Genomic DNA, 23,686 nt, shown 5'->3' on the forward strand with positions numbered 1-23,686 from the left:
GTGTGTCTGCCTGAGTAAGAAACAATGCTTTTTAGAGTATGCACACTCTTTACAATTTACATAACCACCTTTGGCAATTCTGCTGATGGCACCCACCTAGATATACACCTCTGGGACTAAAATAACCCAGTAATCTCCGTAGCAAGCGCTGTAACTGCGTAATGCTGTAGTGTGATAAACTAGTTAGGTAGGGGCTCTATTCCAAGACAAGCCCACTGTGTCTGTCTGCCTGAGAAAGAAACAATGCTTTTTAGAGTATGCACACTCTTTGCAATTCCCATTATCACCTTTGGCAATCCTGCTGATGTCACCCACCTAGTAATACACCTCTGGGACTACTGTAACCCAGTAATCTCCCTAGAGCGTACTGTGAATGTGTAATGCTTTAGTATGATAAACTAGTTAGGCAGGAGTTCTATTCCATGACATGGCAGGTGTGTGTGTGTTTGACAGTCAGAGCCTGTGTGGAGGTGGCTGTGAGTGTCTAACCACTGGACATGTTGGGGAGCGGATTTTGTAGTTTTCCTATATGGTGTCCGTATTATATGTACCAATGTCCACCTCAAGAGGAGTACAGATGTCAATCAGCCAAGGACTGTGTTGGCAAGCCAAACCCCTACATCTGGCAAAAGGCCTGGTGAACAAAGTATGCAACCCTACTATTACCCAGAATACATTCTGAACCCATGTGCCATACACAAACACACTTGCCTAGAATATCCCGCTATGTTGCTAGTACCCTGCACATTAATGACAGATAGTAGGCATGGTGTGATTGCAGTGGGCTGCAGAGGGCATGGCACCCTGTCCAGCAGTACAATAGACACATAATTGCGGACAATGTGCCTTCACTATGTTCCCCACTGGATGCCTGCAACATATGTGGTGCCATCAAATGTGATCCACAAAGGACATACAATGCCTTACACACATGCCCTGTATGGACAGATGCCACTGACACCAGTGGATACCTGTATCATGCTATCAATGCAGGTGCAGGGTCAACCTGCTGTCTATAAGCAGGTCCTGCCACACCAGGCCTGTATTGGCATGTTTGATGATAACAGTCTGTGTACACAACATGTGCCAGCCAAACCAGGTACACTTGTATATGTCACTGTACATTATTGAGGGGCATGCACATCCCAGGAAATGTCCATGTCAAGGACTATCAAACACAAACATGGCATGCATTGCAAAGCAATGGCCATACACAATGATAACCAGGATGACAGGACATTTCATACAATACCCATCTGTGCGGGACATTGCAGACACTACACCCCTGAACCACACTGCACACCATTGTCGGGTGGCGTGATGCCAAGGATTACCCCTCACCCAGCCTTGTATAGCCATCTTGCACAGCCAACCACTACACACCCATGAAGCAATGCACACATGCATGTCAGTACTGGCACCTTGTGTCTGCATGTGGGGTATGATGCTCCCAACCACAGTCACACCCAGTATACCTCCCACTGGCATACCGACTGATGTCAGACACATTCACGTGCCCCAGCCCATAGAACCTCCGGATATCCCCTGTGGTGCATGTAGTACCTCTGCATTACTGCAGTGTGACAAACTAGGTAGTTGGGAAGTGTATTTGTGAGACTGGCAAAGGGTGGCAATGTGTCTGAATCCCTTAGAGAGTGTGGTTGTGTTGACAATGACATCCGTTCATGGGTAAAGCCATGTGTGCTATACCTAATGTATGTCTACTATATCTCTGTTGCAGATGTCGCTCACCAGCACACATATATGTTCTTACAGCACACCACCATGTCAGCTTTGTTGCACATGGAGTAACTGCATGCACTTGTAATAGTAATGGCTAGTCAGTCAGAGGTTTGAACCCCTGTACTGTTAGGTGTGTGACAGACGATGCTTAGGTTTTAGTCTCCAAGCCCTTCTCTGATGTACTTTGCCTCTGTCTGTCCCTCCCACACACTCTCTGGTGGATGTGGAATTGTACACCTGCTCAGCAGCAGCTTGTGTTTTTTAAGTGATGATCATGATCAGGTGATGGCCTTTGCTCCTATTGCAGTCCTCTTCTAGCTGATTGCATGTGGAACAGCTGTGGTGATGTTCCCATAGCCAGTCACATGGAAACACAGTACAATATCTAGGAACATCATGCTGGTGTTTGCCCATGACAGTCGCTGTGAGTGGAACCAGGATCGAGTGTTTGGTAAACGGCATTACAGATGATATCTAGATATTCCTCAAACAACATATACAGTGGAAAATAGCCTAAAGACAGGAGGGTGATGTGCCAGACATAACTACAGCATGTAAGTGTAGCTATGCTTCATTGAGACTACTGCCAGTTTAACAAGTTGTGTATGGTAATGGCTATTCTGCATGTTTTAAAACTGACAAGACAATGCTATGTTTGTGAGGGAACCCCCATCTGTAGGGCCATCTGTGGACTGGTCAGTGTGTGGAACCATTTGTTTCCTGTGTTACTCACTGAACACACATCTGTGAACTGCAGAAGCATAGTGTGAGGATTGCAGTCAGTACATGGTGATAGTGATGAGAGTCAATGCCATCGCATCCCTGATTGGACATATGTCACATGAAACAGTGGTATGATAGTCACTGTCTGAGATTCTCATAGTGAATGCCAATAATGGGCCACTGTTCATAGCTGCAGTCACAAGTCTTCTACACTTTGTACAGATGTCATGCAGTATATATGCATGTGTTGTGCTACCTCTGCAAATGTATACCATCTGTTGTGTTGGGTTGATGGTCATATCTATGCATGCTGTTCTAAGTAATCCTGAATGCTGTTGACTATTACTAAGCTATATCTGTGTTAAAACTGCAACACCATAGGCTGTATGGGATTGGAGTTCATGGCAGAACCTCCTGTTCCACTTCAGCTGGCCATGGCACTGGGCACCAGCATATCTGGGGCCCAGCCTTGGACCTCCACCTCTGTTGGCTCTGCACCACCTTCTGGTGGAACCGTCACTGAGGATGGGTTTTGTTCCCCTTGGGATCATGTCCAAACAGGAAGTCGTCTACTGTCGTACAGTCCTGGAAGTGGTGTGTAGAGGGTTCAATAAGGGGTTTTGAGGCCAGATACGCCAGCTTTAGGGCAGAGTGTCACATTTAGAGGGTGAGCCTGCCCCTCCTAGACAGCCCGTAGCACAGCCACCTTTGCGGCTGTTTTGGTGCAGTGGTGGCTGCCCATGGCAGGGGACCTCTGTCCCTCTGTTTCTATCTGCGGGCTCATGGGCTTGTGACTGCCAAACACCGATCCCCGTCCAAGGTGTATCCCCCCATATGTGTCACATACCGACCCTGTATGCTGTCTTGTCTGTCATCCTACCCAACTTATCCTCCAGGAGCATACCTACTCTCCTTCCCCCACATCCCACTCTCACCCTACAGAAACAAAAGGCCAATCTGTTGCTAGAACAACATTTTCCCTATACATAGCTGTCCATTTCACACGTGTTCAATGGACACATCTAACCTTTTTAATTTGCATCACAACATACTCCAGTTGTCCTCACCCCTGTCTCTCAGGCACACGATCCTGGTATGCACATGACTCCTAAAGGATCCAGATACATGTGATGCAGACGACCCTATTGTACACACGACACTACCTGTTCCTCTATGGTAACCCCATTTACCTTTTTCATGATGATGATGTCGCAGACAGAACCTTGCAAGAATACTGTTCTCACATAATGATTGGACAGGAACTGTTGTGTTAATGTGAATAAAATGCATAGAGTGATGTATTTGACCAATGTACAAATGTTTGTGTGTATTAATGACACATGTCTGTCTGAGGGAGTCTTGATATTACATAGGACAATACCACTACATAATACAGGCATTGCTGGTGTTTCCCTTTTCATTCCTTTTTAATGCTTTGTTGTCACATGGGATGTTCTTGATATATCTATATATATGTATGCATCTATATCTGGACATAAACACACACACATACATCTACATGATGAAATACATTTCCTATACTGTTGAATGACTATGCTGGATGATATGCTTGTGATAACATCCAATGTCTGTATCTCTGCCATGGCTTAGTGGTAAATCACATTGGTTGTGGTGTGCAGGATCCTGGTTTCGAGCCTTGCAGAGGCCATTTATTTTGTTGCTGGGCAGAACAAGGCCGTTGAATACGGAGTGGTTAAGGCACATTAAAGCAGCTGTGAGCGAGTGTGCGTGGGTTTGCACGGAGCTAAGCAATGCTAACCTCCGGTTACAATTTCTTACACTCAACATCTACATTGCTTCACCATTGTGTCACTCGCAGACCAGCGGCCAAACAGGCTTACAACCACTTGCTCCCACACTTGCAAATGCACTGCATTTGGTGTTTGCATATGACACTCACACCCCTGGGTGGGAGTGAGGACTACAATATTACCTTGTGATGTCTATTACATTGGATTACATGCCTACAGTATCAGGAATGGCTGCCCATTAGGCGTAAGCATGCCATTCGCCTGTACGGAATCTGCAGCCTGTCCAGAGTTTGATTCATACTATTGGTGTGCTCCTCTTACAATCTGCACCTGTCTGGCTAATACATGGGAACTGACACTATTCAATACAAACAAGTAATTGGGTTTTGGAACCCACATCTTTCAGCCGAGTCATACTACATACCTATAATTCCATCATCTTTCTAAGGTTTTAAGTGGAATATGTGCTTTCTGTCCCTATAAGACCTCTCAAAAGACTGGTGACAAATATCAACTGAATCAGGGACAAGTCATGACAACGTCAGGGACACATTTAAAATATAAGTTGTATTAACCTGACACATTGACAGACTCAGAGCATATGAATTAATACACATTTTCTGAGGTAAATGATGTTTTTAACTTAATTGTTGTCATTATTCATTACATGTAATTCACCACCTTTCCTCCAAAAGTCACTAGTTTTAGGAGGGATTAAGTGGGACAGTTAGAATTTGAGTCAAAATCAGGGATGTCCCTGGAAATCAGGGACAGTTGAGAGGTATGGTCCCTATTTGTTACTCCAATGGTTTATGTCCTGTCCAGTGGATTTGCTCTTAGGGGTTGAGAGGTATGGGCGTAAGCTATACCCATTTTGGAATATTACTTACATCCCTGGAGCAGTCATAATACGGCTGCGCCAGCCAACACCTGCATGCCTAGGCCCAAAAATGCATACCCATAGTTCACCCACCTGCCCCTCCTCTACAGTACTCATCCTTACTGTGGGAACAGGTGGGGTGTAAACACACCACTACAAACTGCCCACTCTCTGAGTGTCAGAACACATGTCGTACATAGTGTTGACCCATGGGTTATCATGCTTGCATAACCTACTGGTCCGTGTACATTTACATCCTGGTTTGATGAATCATTACAGGGAGTGACTCCGATGATCAGTAATATTTGGGTGTCCCGCAAGGGACATTGATATCTTTGTTTCAAGATTAGATCTGGCAGGTCTTTCACACTGGTAGTATCCTGCCGGTGGTCTGGGAAGCAGTGGTGTGTTTACTTTTATTGCGTGTCTGTATGTCTCACCAGCCTAGCTGGGTGGGGGGGGGGGTTGATGTTACGTGTAACACGGTTGTTGATTGGACCCCTCACCCCCATATGCATGGCCTGTGAACATATATAATTCGTAACTGCTGTATCATATCCTAGCTATATACATGTGTATATTTACATTCACATGTATATATATATATATATATATATATATATATATGTGTATATATATATATATATATATATATATATATATATATATATATACATACATTACTATATACAGATATATCTGTATATGTATGCATACATGTATATATTTATATATTGCTGTCTATATATATCTAACAACATATGGGTCTATGGGTGTCTGCATATGTATATATCTATATGTGGGTATGTACATGTATTCTGTCTACTGTATGTATACATTTGTACTATGGAGAGGGAGATATATATATATATATATATATATATATATATATATATATATATATATATATATATATATATATATATATATATATATATATATATATATATATATATATATATATATATATATATATATATATATATATATATATATATATATATATATATATATATATATATATATATTGCTATGGGTAGATATACACACACACACACATACCTCTACATATATACATCTACATCTGGTTATTCCGTTCCTTGCCATCTAGATTACACTTTGCTTCAGTGGGACTCGTAGTGGGTGTGGCTGCTCATTGGGCAATGCCTCTACCGAATTAACACATTTGCTTACATTCCTGGGTCTGTCCATATAGGCCCACATCAGCTAACACCTGCACACCTAGACCTATAACTAGCTACCCATAGTTCCCCCACCCGCACTTCCTCTACAGCACCCATCCTTACTCTGGGTCCTGGTCGGGTCTGAACACACCACTACACGCTGCCCACTCTCCACTTCACGGTACTCATGTCATACATTGTCTCGACCCATGGGTCATCAGGCTTTCTCACCCTTGTATTCCAGGTATACACACACCCCTTCCAGAATGTTCTGCGTATCACCTTCTTTTGGTCTTATGTCAATTTTTGGGGTGTCCTGCAAGGGACACTCCTGTCTGTGTTCCAAGATTAGATTTCATGGGTGCACTGTGTACCCCACCCGGTTATATACTTCCTGTGGTCTGGGGATCAGTGGACTATTTCCATTGTTTGCGGGTTTGTGTGTATGTTTCCTGTGTCCGGCTGGGGGGGGGAGGTGGAAGGTTATGCTACGTGTTACATGTTTCTTGCTTAGGCCCCTCACTTCCATTGGCATAGCCTGTGAACATATGTTATTCTTGTGTGTTGTTTCCTATCATAGCTGTATATCTGTATATATCTATGCACACACACACACACAAACACACACACACACACACACACACACACACACACACACACACACACAGACACACATATATATATATATATATATATATATATATATATATATATATATATATATATATATATATATATATATATATATATATATATATATATATATATATATATATATATATATATATATATATATATATATGTATAGTTTTTATATATGTGTATATATATATATATATATATATATATATATATGTGTGTGTGTGTGTGTGTGTGTGTGTGTGTATGTGTCTGTAAAGCAATGCATACCCTGTGCAAATGCACTTACACACGCTTACTGGTATTTATATATGCTTAAACCTGCTTACTAGTGCCTTATTCATTATGACACTGACACTTTGCTCCAGTTCACTTTTAATTGTTATTTTACAGGTTATACAGCAGACAGATGTCGAAATATGTTCATTTACAGATTACCGATGTTAAATGGTATGTGATGCAGTGGGATTCGGAACGGGAATGTCTGTTCATTAGCCGGTTGCTCTAACCAATACACTATTGCTGTGCTGCTTCATTTGCATATATACCCATATACCCATGACTCCTGGTTACCCAAACACCCACCCCAACCCCTCACTAACACTGCAGTCATCCATTCTCCAGTTGGATTTGCGATGTATCCACACCACTACACATTGGCCACTCCCTACTCCTGTAGACCCATCCCATCAGTTGACTCACTCCACGTATCCTCAGAACTCCCAAACTTTTAGTCCACAGACATTGGTGACATGAGCAACCAAAAGGACACTATTCGCAATTTTTGGGTTGTCCCACATGGGACACGCATGTCTTTATGTCAAGATTAGACTCTATACTTCGTGATATCCTTACTCCCGTTAACATGAAACTGCAATAAATTAATAAGTATGACTATGTGGTAATGCAAATGTTACACATGAGAGCCTAATTATGTACGTGTTTGGCGTATTTCTTTTACACATAGACTGGTTTAGTAATTGGCGTTGCCGTAGCAGGCAGATCACAGGAATGATTCCATGTGTGAGAAAGTCCTCACATTTGATTTTTTTTCAGCACAGCACTGACCTCAGACATTGTACACACTTCTGTGTTTTAGCAGTTTCGTCCCTTCCCTGTTATACACAACCTATTATTCTATCTACTGTCGAGGTTTGTAAGGGCACATTCATGTTATTTATGTCTGCAAATGGAATGAATGTATTACAGAGAATGTACTTCTACATATAGATGTCTGCGTGTGTGTGTATGCATATATACTTATAACAAACTCACTGACCTCCATCAGGCGGTCCAATTAGAACCAGTCCATTCAACCCTGGCACGCCTGGATCCATAATTTCATACCCATTGTTCCTCCACCCCACCCGAGTTCAACATACATGCATATCATCCATTGTCCAATTGCTATCGCAGCCATGACACACCTCCACACATTGCCCTCTCCTGAGCGTTAGTGGCTCTACACGTATGTTGTCCCAACCCATGTATTCTCAGGCTTTCCCACAATTTAGTCCTTGAACATGCCTGCCCTTGCTTGTATAATGGTCAGATGGCCAATCATCCTATCAGTTTTTGGGTATTCCCACCAAGGACTACCATCTGATCGTAAAGTAGACTTAGCAGATCAACAATGTTACTCCCACTGGTAATATCCTGCCTGTGGTGTGAGTAGCAGTGCTTTGCTCACTCCTGACAGCGCTATATAATACTGGGGTTGCTGTTGATTCTCTTCTCATTCCTTTTGTATGCTTTATTGTTACGTCGTTCATTCTTCATATATATATATATATATATATATATATATATATATATATATAGATATATATTATATCTGTACATACTTATATACATTTCCTATGCTGGGCACTGCTTACGCCCCCCACAAGCGCACTCAGACTTGCTTACTGATACTTGTATATGTTTACTGCTGCTTATTTGTGCTTATACCTGCTTAATAGTGCCTTATTCATTATGACAGTACCACTTTGATTGAATGACATTTAGTATCTCATGCGATACTCTTATGTCAGTTTTACAGCAAAATGGCATTCATTCCACATGGAAAATGATATGTGCTATTGTTGGGTTCGAACAGTGAATACCTGTTCATTAGGTGGATGCTCTAAACACTACGCTATTGACATTTACATTCATTTTGCATGTTTTTCTCTATTTGAATGATTTTGATGTGTAAGCTACACTTGGCAGAGGGCAGCGATGCACAAACACGCTGCACTTTGCTTATACCTTCGATATTGCAGCAATACAAATGTACAATAGGGACACAGGGCATCTAATTGTGAAAGTTCTAGGGACCAGGCTCAACATTCCACTACGTGCTTGTTTGTTTACTACTTTGATTTTATTTCACTGCTCGTGGACACTCTTGTATGCTTAGCATACATTTCGGTATCCACGGACACTGAATTACTGTCTTACTATTAGAGGTGGGCTCTTTTAGTAAGCAGAGTAGGTTGTGCAACTGTCGGGGCATGTTTATGCCTCTGTAGAGCACTTGTACACACCCCCTGCGCTCACACATGTTTCCTGTGCATGTTGAGGGTGCGGCGGCATGTCCTCATACATATTCATATGGTGCTGCTGCACCATCTGTAATGAGGATGCTCGGCGCAAGGCTAAAACTGTCCTTGCACCAAGCTTTTTGAATCCCGGTGTGTGTGTGTGTGTGTGTGTGTGTGTGTGTGTGTGTGTGTGTGTGTGTGTGTGTGTGTGTGTGTGTGTGTGTGTGTGTGTGTGTGTGTGTGTGCGTGTGTGTGTGTGTGTCTTTAAGGGTAGCCAGTTATTTTGCAGCTAGTTGGAAAAATGCTGGAAACTTTACTCTTACAGTTTTTTGATGATGGTGTGAGAATAGTGAAATATGTAATTTATGACATTGATAGCACATACATTGAGGTGGATGTTGGGTGGTCTACTTGGAAAACAGTACGGGAGACAAGCTAAAGCCTTATGCAGCCCCTTTAGTCAGGGTGGCAGTTGTAGAAGTTGCAGCACATATCTAACTACAAAAACTTTTGTCAGTTAAAAAAATGTCTCTGAACCAGACTGGACATGAAATAGGTGAGAGAAACAAAACTGTGAGACTGAACAAGTCAAAGCCTTTTGTTACATTGATGAACACTGACTAGGTAAAGTTGTCTTTATCTATCTTGAGAAAGATGTTATTGAGAGTATATAAAAGGTTGTCATTGTGGTTCTGAAAGACTAAGATTTTTGGATTTATTCACTTAGTTGAGTGCAAACCAGCTTTTCAAAGACTTTCCATTGAATGAATAATATGCATATGGTCCTGAAATCAATCAATCAATGAGTTTCCTTTAACAGTTTTGATAAATGAAGCTTGGGAACAGATGTAATTTGTCATGGGACATAAAGAGGGGGGGAGTTGGGTCACAACAAAATAGTAAGTAATATGGTAGTTAGTTTTGAGGAGAGTGGGCAAGCAAGGGTTAACCAGGCTGGCAGCTGATATAGGAAGTGAGGTAGCATTGGGTTGGGTCCTATAGGGTTTTGGGTTGTGTTTTAGTGTTTGGAGTCACATTTGGTGTGATCATGTTGAAGCACGATCACGCTCTAGACAACATGAGGAGTAAGGTAGGCTTTGGGTATTTGCAGGCAGCAAGGTAAGTTCAGTTACTGTTTATAGCAAGGAATAGGATGACAGATGGGATAGATTTTTTTTTTTGTTCCCTTCTCTGATGGTAAAGAATTATTGATGTATCAGCTAACACAGATTGGGAGGGGTGTTGAGGCAGAGGCCCAGGGGTGGAAGGTAAGGGAGTGAGGATGCTGTGCGGTTAACTAGCAGCTCTGGGAGCTTAGTGTGTTGGGATAGGTGCTGTTACATTGGCAGTTAGGGTTAGCTGATTTGATTGCTTTGTTGCTCGATGGTAGTAGTAGTGGTCTGTGCGGTGGTCAGTGGTTGGTTAACATAGTCTCGTGTGTCGGGTTCATGCTCATTGTCCCGGTAGGTTTTGTTGGAAGCTTTTCCATGGGTAGGGCTGTCTTCCCAGTTGCCGTTGGTGTGCCAGTGGTGGAATTAAATAAAAATATATTAAAAAAACAAAAACAAACAGTTTAGTAGGGCTAATTAAATTATTTTCTTTGGGTGCCGATGAGCCCTGCTAGGGTAGCCAATGGGGTTATGCATCGTGGTGGTCAGGGGACTTAGGGAAGGCAGTATGCCATTTTTTTTCTGCTAAGGTTTTCCTTGTTTCTTTGTGATCTGGGGCTGTTCCATGTGTAGGGTCTTTTTGTTGGTGGTGGTGTGGTTTCGCGGGCTGTTGATGGTGTCACAAATGTGCAGTGCACTGTCAGTCAGCTTCTACGTATTTAAATATAAAAAAAAAATTTTAAAAATATATAAATAAATAAATAATAAATAAACAAGGATTTAGAAATACAATACTAACTCGTTAGCTGTATTTTTCATGTTAGTGAGTATAGGAAAGGGTTTCATGTTAGGCCACTATTGATGGTGGTTATTGTGGGGTTGTTAGGCTTAATCCTTGGTGGTGTTTGTGGTGGGCTGCATAGCAGCAGCAGAGGCAGCTTTGTCCAGAGCATAGTGTGTATATATTAAAAAAAAAAAAAAAAAGTGGTTTTCAATTTTAAAAGCGATCAACATTGTTGGGGTATGCACACTTTTCATGTCCATGCGTGAGTATGCTCAGTGATGTCACATCTTGGTTTAGAAGAAATTAGAAAAATAAAAAAAAATTTAAAAAAAGGAGTGAGAAAAAAGGGTAGGGGGTATACTGGTGAGATGGGTGAGCTGTAGTTGTCCTTCGGCCATTAGCAGTGCTTGCTTGTTGGTGGTTTAGTGTTCAGAGAGGAGGGAGTGTGGCTGTCACAGGCCTCTCTCTGCTGGGAGCAAGGCATGCATGAGTGGCAGCATGGCTAGTATGGGGGAGAGATCGCAATATACATATAAAAAAAATGTAGTTAAAGAAAGACGAAAATCAGAGAGGTGTGTGGCGTAGAAGAGTAGTACCAAATAGGAATTGCTACTATTAAAGTTAAAAGGCAGAGGGACTTGGGGGAGTTGTGGTGGGCTTTGCTGTCTGTGCACAGATTCAAGTGCATGCTGTGTAGCAAGCAGCAGCCTGTGGGTCAAGTGGTGATTCTGGCCCTGTGGACATTTAGCCACTAGTGGATAGGTTTGGTTACAATGGTTGGTGTGATAAGGGGGTGGGTATGCTGGTCAAGTGTTGTTATGTGGGGGTAAGATGTTGGTAGAGGCACAGCTCAAATGGGGTAGTGGTACATTGCTCTGACTAGGGTGTACAGGGCCCTTGTTTCAAGACCTGGGAGCGCTGGTCATTTTTGCTTGGACATTACAGTTTTAATAGATGGTTGGCAGCATCTTGAGGTTATTTGTAGGGTCCTGGGGTTTAGACCTGCCAGAGCTGTGGTTTATATATATGGATATATATGGATATATATATATATATATATATATATATATATATATATATATATATATATATAGTTTACTTTTTCCCATCTCTCTTGACACTTACAGTTGTCTCTTTTTTCAGACAAGGAAGTGGAGACCATGGCAGTGGCATGCTTGATGAGGCAGAAATGAGTGAATATCATGGCACAAGCAGAGGAGTTGTTTCAGGAGAAGTGGAACAGGTGGCCACAACTTTCATGCAAGGTCCAAAGATGAGGAAGAGGCGATAGATGGCGACCAATGCAAGATCATCCAAAGCCAAGAGAGCAGGACAGGTGAGAACTGTGGACTAAAGCACAATGGAGTTTGAGGCGACAATGGCAACACCTTCAGCCTCTACAGGTAATGATTTGTTAGTCTCTGAGTGGCTGGAAGTAGAAGGACAAGTAGTGGGGAGTGAGTGATTGAGATCAGATGGGGTCAGGCAAGGTAGAGTTAATAGAGGGTCTAGGGTCTTACAGGGTGTAGAGGTAGGCATGGCTGTTGGTGCGGATTTACAGGCTTTAGCAGGTTATGATTTCAGCTTCAATAGTACCCTTTCGATGTTGGATGAGGATGGGGACCCTTGTTTAGATGAGGTCGGGTCAGACTTCGGGACTTGGTCAGGGGACTGTTTGGTGACACAAAAGTTAGACCAGGAGGCTACATCAATTCTTTTAACTCTTCATATATCGCTTGCAGTAAAGGAGACGATTTGGAAAGAAGAGTTTGTGGATATTTTTGAGTTGATAGATGCAGATGGGGTGCAGCATTTGATGGAGGCCGAGTCAGAGAATGTGAAAGATCTTTTGGCAGCAATGGCAGCATTAGGTCGAAGGCATGTACGTTTCGGCAAAGGACATGGGAAAATTGGGTTTTGGGCTTTATATATTATATGGCAGTGTGGTTGGAGAGAGAATTCTTTGGCCCTTCCATTCCTAGCATATTTTTTGATTATATGGGAGGCACAAAGGTTACAACAGGGTAGTGCGTGGCTTTTGTATGCTCAGAAGTTCCATAAAAGGAAGGTGGTGGACAAAACCATGCCTTAGGAAGTTAGACACCCAGATATTTGGTTGTTGACCATGATGAACAGATTTGGGATGGGTAATTGAGCAAGTAGGCCTGCAGATGGGCACTGTGGGGTTTTCTGGGCATTTAATGCAGGGAAATGTTCCTAGGCAGGTTGCTGATTCTCCCATGTTTGTTCCAAGTTTATGGGTACACATTCAGAGGCGCAATGTAGTAGGGGCAAAAGTCAGTTTGGGGGCCAGCTGTCTTACTTTGTGGGTCAGAGAGGTTGGAGTGGCCCTCCCATGGGACTACAAGGTGCATGTGGTAGGGGTAATTTTCATGGCCAAAAAGGATGGTCCTTTCAAGGAGCTAGGGGGCACCTAACTGACTCACTTGCCTATTAAGGCACAGGTTTTGAGGGAGCTCCTGATTCAGTACCCACTGCCACCGGGGAATTGGCTGAGGGTTTTTCAAGGGTTTTTTCCATTAAGTCTACTTTGGTGGGTGATGGTAAGGTGGGAAAAGTTTGAAGTCAGTACAGGGGAGACAGGGGAGGGAGGATGTCCTGAGAGCATTGGTTGACAAGGAATGTCAGCCAGGTAGAGTGTTGGGCCCATTTGATAGTTCACCATTAACCCAGTTTAAAGTGTCACCTTTGGGTTTTGTGCTTAAGAAGTGTCCGGGTGAGTTTCACTTAATACATCATTTATCTTATCCTGAAGGCAATTCTGTTAATGATTTCATCTGGGGTGAGGAAGTCAGAGTGGTGTATGCTTCTCTGGATGATGCAGTATGCATCATTAGGAGTTTTGAGGATTCTTGGCTGGTTAAGGTAGATATTGAGTTGGCTTTTCATCTGTTGCCAGTGCGGGAGGAGGACTGGCCTTTACTGGGCATGGTAGTGGGGGATAGTTTCTATTTTAATACAGCTATGCAGATGGGATGTGCAGTGGCCTGTTCTACCTTTGAAATGTTTAGCATGGTGTTACATTGGGTATGGTAACAGAGGGTTGAAGGGCAGAGAGCAGTACATTATCTTGATGATGTTTGCTAATGGGTGAGAGAAGAGAGGGTGCACATGTGGCATTGTGAGAATTTCTGGGATGTATAAGTATTTGGGTGGTACCATTGGATAAACATAAGTTGAAGGGTCCAGCAAAAGTGTTAGACTTTTTGGGTTTGAATTTGGATGCAGGCAAAGGTTTATTTCATTTACCGGAAGGAAAGGTTGTGCATCTACAGAAGAAAATCATGCTGGTGAGATCCCAAGAGCAAGATCCGGGTGGGAGATGTGATGGAGTTTTTGGGGTTGAGGAAATTTGCTTGCAGGGTAGTACATCCTGGATGTACCTTTTGCAGGTCAGTGGCATTTTTGTTGAATGGAAGAAAGAGTAAGCACCATACGGAAAGTGTTAGTAAGTTAGAATGGGAGGATTTAGCATTATGGCCACAATTTTTAAATCAGTTTAATGGGATCACATTTTGGCAGACAGATTGGGTAGGTCAAGGGGAGTTACAATTGTTTACAGATGCAGCCAGGGGTCTGGATATGGGTGCATATTCTGCGGGGCTATGGTTCTCGGTACCATGGCCTTCTCACTGGACTGACGAGTGGAAAGTGGATGTGACATTTCTTGAGCTGATGCAGATTTGGGTGGCATCAGTGGTATGGCAGGATTGTTTGAGGGGTAGGAGAGTAGTGTTTAATTCAGATAACATTGCGGTGGTGGGAGTGTTCCAAGTTAAATCTGCCAAATCGGAGAGGTTGTTGTTAGTTCTTCTCAAGTTAGTGTTGCTGAGTTTGTTCATTAATTTTTCTTTTACAGTGGTGCATGTACCAGGGGTAAAGAATGAGATAGCTGACAGCCTGTCTCGTTTCAAGTTTTGCAGGTTTCAGCAGATGGCCCCATCAGCAGCAAAAGACCCCCATGGTGGTACTAAATGAGATTTGGCAGATTGGGCAAGAGTGATCAGCAGGTTGGTGCAACAGTCATGGGCAGTATCTACAAGGACAGCCTATGGTAGGGTGTTGCTTGATTTAGATAGTTTTGTGAGACAGTTACCAGAAGAAGAGTGTGTGTGGTCAGAATGTTTATTGCTGTGATACTTAGCCATGCTGTGGAAACAAGGTTAGGCAGTACGATCAGTAAAGGTGGTTTTGGTAGTAATTGGGGTGTTTGCTCAGGCAGCCAGATTGCAGGATTGGACTAGATCATGGACAGTTGGGTGAGGTTTTTAAAGGTTGGGGTCATGGGGAAGGCCCTTCTATGGATTAGGAGGTGGCCGGTGACTATGGGGATTTTAAGATTGTTGCTGAAGGGTCTAAACAGGGTGTGTGGAAATTTGGAAGAATATGTGACATTAGGTGCGGCTAGTATATGGATGTATTGGGGAGCTTTCCAGGTGTCTGAGTTTTTGGGCTCATTGGTGTGGGATGATGTGCTTATATTGCCAAGGGTGGTGCACATCAGGCTTAGATCTTCGAACACTGATCAAGAAGGGAGAGAGCATCTGTAGTTTTGGGGGAATTTTGGATTGGGACAGGTGTGCCCAAAGGCGTGGGGAAAGCGGTTGTGTGCTGCTAAACAGGGAAGAGCACAAGGATTCATTTTTATCATTAAAAGGTAGAGCTTTATCAGGTGAGCAATTGAATTTGATTATGAGATAGGCTCTTCTCAATGTGGGTTTATAAGGAGATAAGTTTTCTACTCATTCTTTTAGGATGGGTAGGGCATGTAATCTAGTGAAGGGATACAAAGGTTCACTGGAGTGCCAAATGAGGGCCCGAGTCTAAATGGAGACAAACAATTTTATTTTCACTTTACAAGCGATAAAAACAAAGGAAACAAGTTGCATTAACGCTGCCACTTCTTGATACATTTTTGTACACCTACCTCAGATGCAAATGAATTTGCATCTGAGGAAGGTGTATGAAAACGTATCAAGAAGTGGCAGCTTTAATGCAACTTGTTTCTTTTGTTTTTATCGCTTGTAAAGTGAAAATAAAAATGTTTGTCTCCATTTGGACTCGGGCCCTCATTTAGCACTCCAGCAAACTGTTTGTATTGGTTTTGGTGCGGTTCCAGTTCGCTCTTCATCTCGTATTGTTTTCTGATCTAGTGAAGGGAGGCAGTTCGATTGATGTCATTAAGAGGGTGGGGCGGTAGTATTCTAATGCATTTTTGAATTACATTGGATAAGTTTGGAGGGTTTATCTGTGGTTATTTTTTTTTTCTCTTCAAGGGACAGGATTGTCATTTTAGGTCATTCATTCATTTACTGGGCAGGTAGGTAGGCTGCTGTTAGAGGCAATGACATGAACTTGGGATTACAACACTTTGGATTGAAGGTTACCTGGCATGGTATTAGAGAACTGAGGTGGAGCCAGATACACCAGGTATTTACCATGTTGCTAAGTCAGTGGGGATTACCATGAATTTTAGTGATTAATTTAGGGTGAAATGATTTGGGTAAGATTCCAAAGAAGCAGTTAATTTACAATATTTGTAAAGATTGTCTAGCACTAAGAAAACTTTACCCATCAGTTAGCTTGATTTGGTCAGAGATTATTCCTAGGTTAGTTTGGAAGGAGGCAAATAATTTTCCAGTGATTGAAAAAGCCAGGAAGTATGTTAATTTCACAATGGCAAACAGTTGAGGGGAACGGGGGTTCTTACTATCAGACATGTTGAGTCTGAGACCATGTGGTATAGGGCAGATCGGGTTCACCTTAGTGAATTTGGTCTGGATTTGTTTAATTTAAATTTGGGTTTATTTTTAGAGGGTTTAGTTAGTGAGATAATGGAGTGAGGGGTATAGAATATGAACAGTCAAAGCATGTGTTTGAGGGAATTGAGTATGTGACAGTCTGTATGTATTAAAATGTATTATGTACTGTGAACTTTGAATGAACTCTGAGCAACGAGAAAATGCTGAAAAACAAGAGTCTGTCTGAAAGCAGGAAATGTGCCTTTTATGGAAATGCATCCGATTTTCTTTCTTTGCACAGAGATATGATGATGTGAATTGCCTCATGTTTACAGGTAAACCTTTAATTGGTTAATTGCCCTGTATAATGGTCTAATTGGTTCATTTCTCTATTTTTGTATTGTCAGCAATATCACCAGTATATAAGCTTGTTTATTCCTTTGTTCTGGGAGTCTCCCTGCTGCTTTCCATGAGGCTCCCGCACGTGTGTACTGTAGATAATAAAAACCACTGAAAGAGAGAAAGAACTATATCTGTCTTCATTTTTAAAGTATTCTGAAATATAACAATTGGTGCCGTGACTCGGATCTGAATTGGGAACAAGCTGCAGCAGTCAGAAAGTGGAAGAAATACTGCTAATAAAAGGGCCCATAACAGATTTTTCTGTTTTTGCAGTGTTTTCTTCATCTCTCTGTCGGCCTGCCTTAAAGATTTGAAATTTTTTTTATGCGGAAAAAGATATAATTTCTCTCATTCAGTTGTTTTAAGGTAAGTGGCATGCATTTCTTCTCTGCTATTAAATGTGCAGTATGAGTGTGGGGTAATACGAAAATACTGGCGTCATAAGTATGAAAGGAGGAATGATAGTGGGGTAAAAAGATGTTTATATAACGCCTTAGCTAAACATGTGTTAAACAAGTATAACTTACTGAGTGAAAATGGCAGCAAGTGCGGGAAAAATAAATGAGCCAGAAAGAGGTACACCAGCTGGTTATAGGTTTTATCGTGTGCCCCGGGACAGTTGTATGTTTATAAACCAGTGGATCGCCCTAACTAAAAATGACGATGACCTTGCTTTTCCTGAAAATGGTAGTTGTAATAAAGATATATTGACTAATTTGCAAAAGAAGTTAAAAAAGAAACAAAAAAATACCAGGGTTGTGCTGGGCAACTTTTAATGATTGCATGTGTGAGGCTAAACAAAGGTAAAAGGACTCGGTCGCCAGTAGTCTTAAGGACAAACAAAAAAAAAGGCTAAAGGTTTTGTTTCCACTGTGTTTCTACTAACATAAACAGTTTTGTATTTTAAAATAAAACAGAGGAAATTTATACAGTGATAAATAGGTTTAAAATGCATACATGCATGTGCACATCCATTTGCTAGTTAGATGTATATACACATCTGTTGCTATAATATATGTAAAAATAATATAGTCAGTTAAGTACATTTATTTCTCTTTACTAGAATACAGATATTAAAGGGTTAAAATGGTCTTAGCTAAAAGCATGGAATCAAATAAAGTAGCATTCATTCATACAATGTAACAAAGTCAGGTACAGCTTGAGACAAGCTGAATGTTCAGTGTCTAAAACATGCTTCAAGGACTATAAATAAAAATGCAGCTGCGAGACAAGGCACACAGCATTCAACACAGACATCTGCATTTCATTTGCATCATTCTGAACATCAAAACAGAGGCAATTACAATATTTCATAAATAAAACGTAGTTAAAAAGAAAAGAAAAAAAAATGCTACATGGGTGCAACATTTGCCAGAAATTATGTTACGGGTAATAGCTACCCCAAACAACAAGACAAGGATTTCACCATTTGAAATCATGACAGGAAGAAAAATGCCCACACAACTACCTTTTGATCCACAGATTGGACATAACAGACCTTTGTTAAAGGTAAAACAATATCCAAAATTGTTAAAAGACATCAGAGAGCAGTGTGATTAAGTAACGAAACAAATATGGCCTTTGGGTTATAAGGTCAAAATAAAAAGAACAAGACTTTGCTAGACCACAGAAATCAAATGAGAGTCATTGTTTACAGTAATCAGCAGCAAAATTCATCACTTTTAAAACAAGGGGGAGTAGATGCTTAATTTGTCTCTCTCTTTTTTAAAAAAAAAAAAAACAAACGTACAGGACTCAATGCCAAACATTGTGCAAAGATTCTTAAAAGTATTCCCAAAAAGTTATTAAGACAAGTTTTGATAAACATAAAAAAAATGTGATTGTTATTGTAAGTATTGTACTCAGTGGACTCCTTTTGGTAAAATGCCAAACAAAAATAATCAGGGTTGTTTATTACAAAATTTCACAAATGACAGTAAGCAAAAAAAAAAATGCTACACAAAATACATCACAGGACAACTTCCGTTATAAAAAGCATACAGCATGTACCTTTAAAAAAATAACATTTAACACAAATGTAACTGCATGGTTAGCTAAACAAGGTCAGGTATACATAAAAAAAAAAAATCAAAGGCTGACATAAACATTTCAGTAAATAGCTCAGTCTCTATTAAATGCTGTGCATTACCCCCTCAAGATATAACAGGTTTGACAAAAAAAGACATCATACAAAAAATGTTAATAATAACACAAAAATAAAAATAAATTTAATAAAAAAACAAGTATGATTTCAACCAATACTCTATTTGTACAAATAGCACAAAGATGCATAAAAAAGGACCATAAGTTAAAATACTTACCATTCTAAGTAATAAGCCAGTACTTCTTACAAATCAAGTGGTAAAAATACCATCCACTTGTACCATAATAGGACAACAAAACCAAAAAACAATATTGCACATCAATATTACAAGTTGTAAAGTTACTAAATGCAAATTTAAAAGAGCTTAGTATAAAAACTAGTAGGACAAGATATCTCACAGATTGTACATTTGCAAGCACAATAAAATCCTACTATTTAATAAGTCATTACAAGTATCTTTAGTAAACAAATTACAATTTAGTGTGTAAATAGACAATATTGCCTTCAAATTTCAAAATGTTTGTTTAAAGTGGCACCACAGTTTGTGTGTGTGGTTTCACATAACCCAGCATTAATAGTAAAACACAAAAAGCTGACATTGCCCATAATTAGTTAAACATATTTACAGGATGGTCACCATCTAAAACCAATTGCTAAATGGGTTTATACATCCTGTGGTAATAGATTTGGGGGTAATAATAATAATAATGACAGCTTAAAATTGTTTTATATACTGCAGGTTATAAACAGTTGCAATAACTCAACAAGTTATAATTAGAAATATAGGCAAAATGGTACATGCTATAAATGATAGTGCTAACAAAACAAATGCAGTATTTTCCTTAACTAAAGTTTAGTCCATTCCTCAAATAAAAAAAAAATGCAAAACTAAAACAATATAAGTACTCTGTTCTACTAGTATACACTATCTTTTCAAAGTTAGTAAATCCTCCTGCCTTAAGGTTGCCAGATTATTCCAAACCTTTTGTTTTCTTTTGCTGTGAGCAAAACAAGACTGCCTTGGATCTCCTAGCCCAGCAATGCACTAAAGGCTACCGACCTATTGCTTACTATAGCATTCCACTAGATCCGGTTGCCTCTGGTTACCCAGCTTGCTTATGGGCCGTAGCAGCTGCTGCTGTTTTCATTGACATGGCAGCTCCACTAACCCTTGGACATGATACAATACTAGCAGTCCCACTTGCAGTTCAAGTGTTACTTTTAAAAACAAAAACACAGTATCTTTCAAATGCACGCCTTACTAAATATAAATTGTTAAATAAATAATCCTGCCCTACAAGTCATATGCTGCCCACCGCTAAACCCTGCCTCTTTAATACCAACTTCAGATAAGGGCAAACCACATGATTGTGTGCTTGTAGTTAACTCTGTTCTTTCTCCTAGGTTACACTTGTATGACACTCCTTTGAAAAAATCCTGATTTGGTTCTTTTTGTTAATGGATCCTGCTTACAAACAAACTCCAAAAAATTCCAAGCAGTTTGGTATACTGTAAAAAAAAGTGGGTTTTTAACTTCTTCCGATGCACCTATTAAAAACCATTTTTATATTAATAACTTGTTACAAGACATTGTTACCATCTAAAATTGCTGTTGTTAAATGTGCAGCCCATCAATCTAATGACTCTTTTAAAACTAAGGGCAATCATTTTGCTGACTGGGCTGCTAAACAGGCTGCTCTATCACAAACTGTTCAAGGACATTTTTTGCAGCCTCTGCAACCAATAGTTACTTTTCATACCACAGTGTTAAAAGCTATACAAAATAAAGTCCCAAAATCAAAAAAAATCCCCATGGCTGGCTCAAAATTGTTTTAAATGCTCTAATCTCATTTGGAAACATCCAGATGGCAGACTAGTCTGCCCAATATCCATGCTAAATTCTCTTATTAAAGCATATCACTTGCCAGCTCATATTAGGGTACAAGCATTAATAAAACAAATCCAAAAGAATTGGTTTGCCCCAGAACGTTCTGCTTCTGTACAGCATTATTTTGAGCACGTGCTCCCACACAACCACAGCCCTCATGGGGGCTGGTGGGTGGAAAGAAGGGACAGGCTTGCCCTTCTTTTGTTCCCACTCTGGCAGATAGTTTGGCGGAAGGACTGAAGGGGTAAATTTGATGGTGGAGGTATTTGAATTGGTGGTACGGATTGGTAATAAATGCTGAAGGTGAGCTGGAATGCTGCCTGGTTATTACAATGATAAGTGAGCAAGTGGGGGACGCTGCTTATCCTAGGGTGAGTAGTTATGCTGCCCTTATTGGTCATGTATTTTATGTTCTTTTATAACATGTTTTATTTATGAGGGTTTGTTTTGTTATTGTGTTCACTAAAGTTTCATGTTTACATTTTATTTATATATACAATAAAGGTTGTCAACGGTCTTTGGGTGATTGTGTGTTTTATTAAAGTGGAGCATGACAATAACTTTTTTAGCTATTTGTTTCCATGTGCCGGTATAATGTTTTTGGTTAGGCAAATAGAAAAGGCACTGGAGAGGCTTAAAAATATGATCTTTACAAATTATAATAAGTATGGATGTATCGCACAAATTATAATAAATATGGATATATGCCATTTACACTTGTAAGACAATGGCTGGTGCTTGTTCAGTAAGATTTGCAATTATTTTTGTTCTTCACAATCTTGATATATATAGAAGGAAAGAAGAAGTGCAAGGTAGTGACTCTGGAAACTGATCATCAAGGTTGTTATTTGTTTTAGGGATGTGTATGCGTGTTTGTAAGAAGGAGGTAGGTAAAGGTAGGTGTGTTAGTGTAAGAAGTAGGTAGGTCTGTGTGTGTGTTTGTAAGAGAGAGGTGTGTGTGTGTGTATGTGTGTGTGTGTGTCTTCCTAAGTGGGATATAGGTGTGTGTGTGGGGGGGGGGGTCATACTTCACAGTTACTCAGATTTTTGCCTCATATTTTTGGTTTGTTTCTCATAAAATTGTATTTTTCTGGCAAATCATTGAGGACTGAAGTCAGAAAATAATGGCAGACATTTGAGTTTTAGACTTCATAACCTCAGAAAATGCACATTAATGCAAACTTTGTTGTTCTATCCACTTTCTATGAAGGTAGGAGATGTATTCATACCTCTCAATTGTACAGACTTTCACAGAATGTCCAGATTTTTTAGTTAGATTTTTGGTCTGTTCCTCATAATTTTTTTTTTGACAAATCACTGGGATGAGCTAAGGATTAAAGTTACTAAATAATGACATGTATATGAGTTTCAGACTTTGTTTCCTTTAGAAAATACACAAATCCTGTTATTCTAGCAACTTTCTAAATGTGTCCCTAGCTTTGGGTCTTTGTCCTCAACATTATACAGGCTTTGTCCAGATTTCTTGTGCTAAGAGATTGAGAGGTATGCTGTGTGTGCGTGTGCATGTGCATGCGCATGTGTGTGTGTGTGTGGGGGGGGTAGGTAGCATACCCCTCAGCTGTCCAGGTTTTTGCAAAATGTCCAGATTTCTGCCTTATATTCGTGTTAAAAAAGGATTGAAGTATTGCAGTTGCTAAATAATAACAGTCATTTGAGTTTTAGATTATAGATCCTTTAGAAAAATGCATACTAACAAATCCTATTATTCTAGCAATTTCCTAAATTCATGAGAGCAATATTTATAATCCATCCCCATTTATTTTAGGCTTTGTCCAGATTTCTTGCACTAAGAGGTTGAGTTACATGTGTGAGTGAGAGTGAAATGCCCTAGTCACAGTCAGCAGGTATAATTTTTTTTCAAGGAATTGTGAGCTTCAAGGGAGGAGAGGTTTACTGCTGCTCATGCTACGTCTCCTTAAAATGCTTGATTGTTTTGTTTAGCAAACGGTATCACTATTGTGGTGTAGAATTTTAAAGCAATGTTAGTAGCACAGCAGATAAAATGCTTGCATCTATATGTAGAGGAATGTAGGTTCTACTCTCATAGCATGTAGATTTGTATTCTAAGGGGTGGGGTGCTGCAGTCCTGAGTATGTCCTCCACTGGATGAGATGCCTAGTAACTATGAACCTGTTTTTCAGCTTGCCACC

This window comes from Protopterus annectens, chromosome 17.part0 (assembly GCF_019279795.1).
Source record: "Protopterus annectens isolate FY-2018-M chromosome 17.part0, PAN1.0, whole genome shotgun sequence".
Classification (NCBI taxonomy): Eukaryota; Metazoa; Chordata; order Ceratodontiformes; family Protopteridae; genus Protopterus; species Protopterus annectens.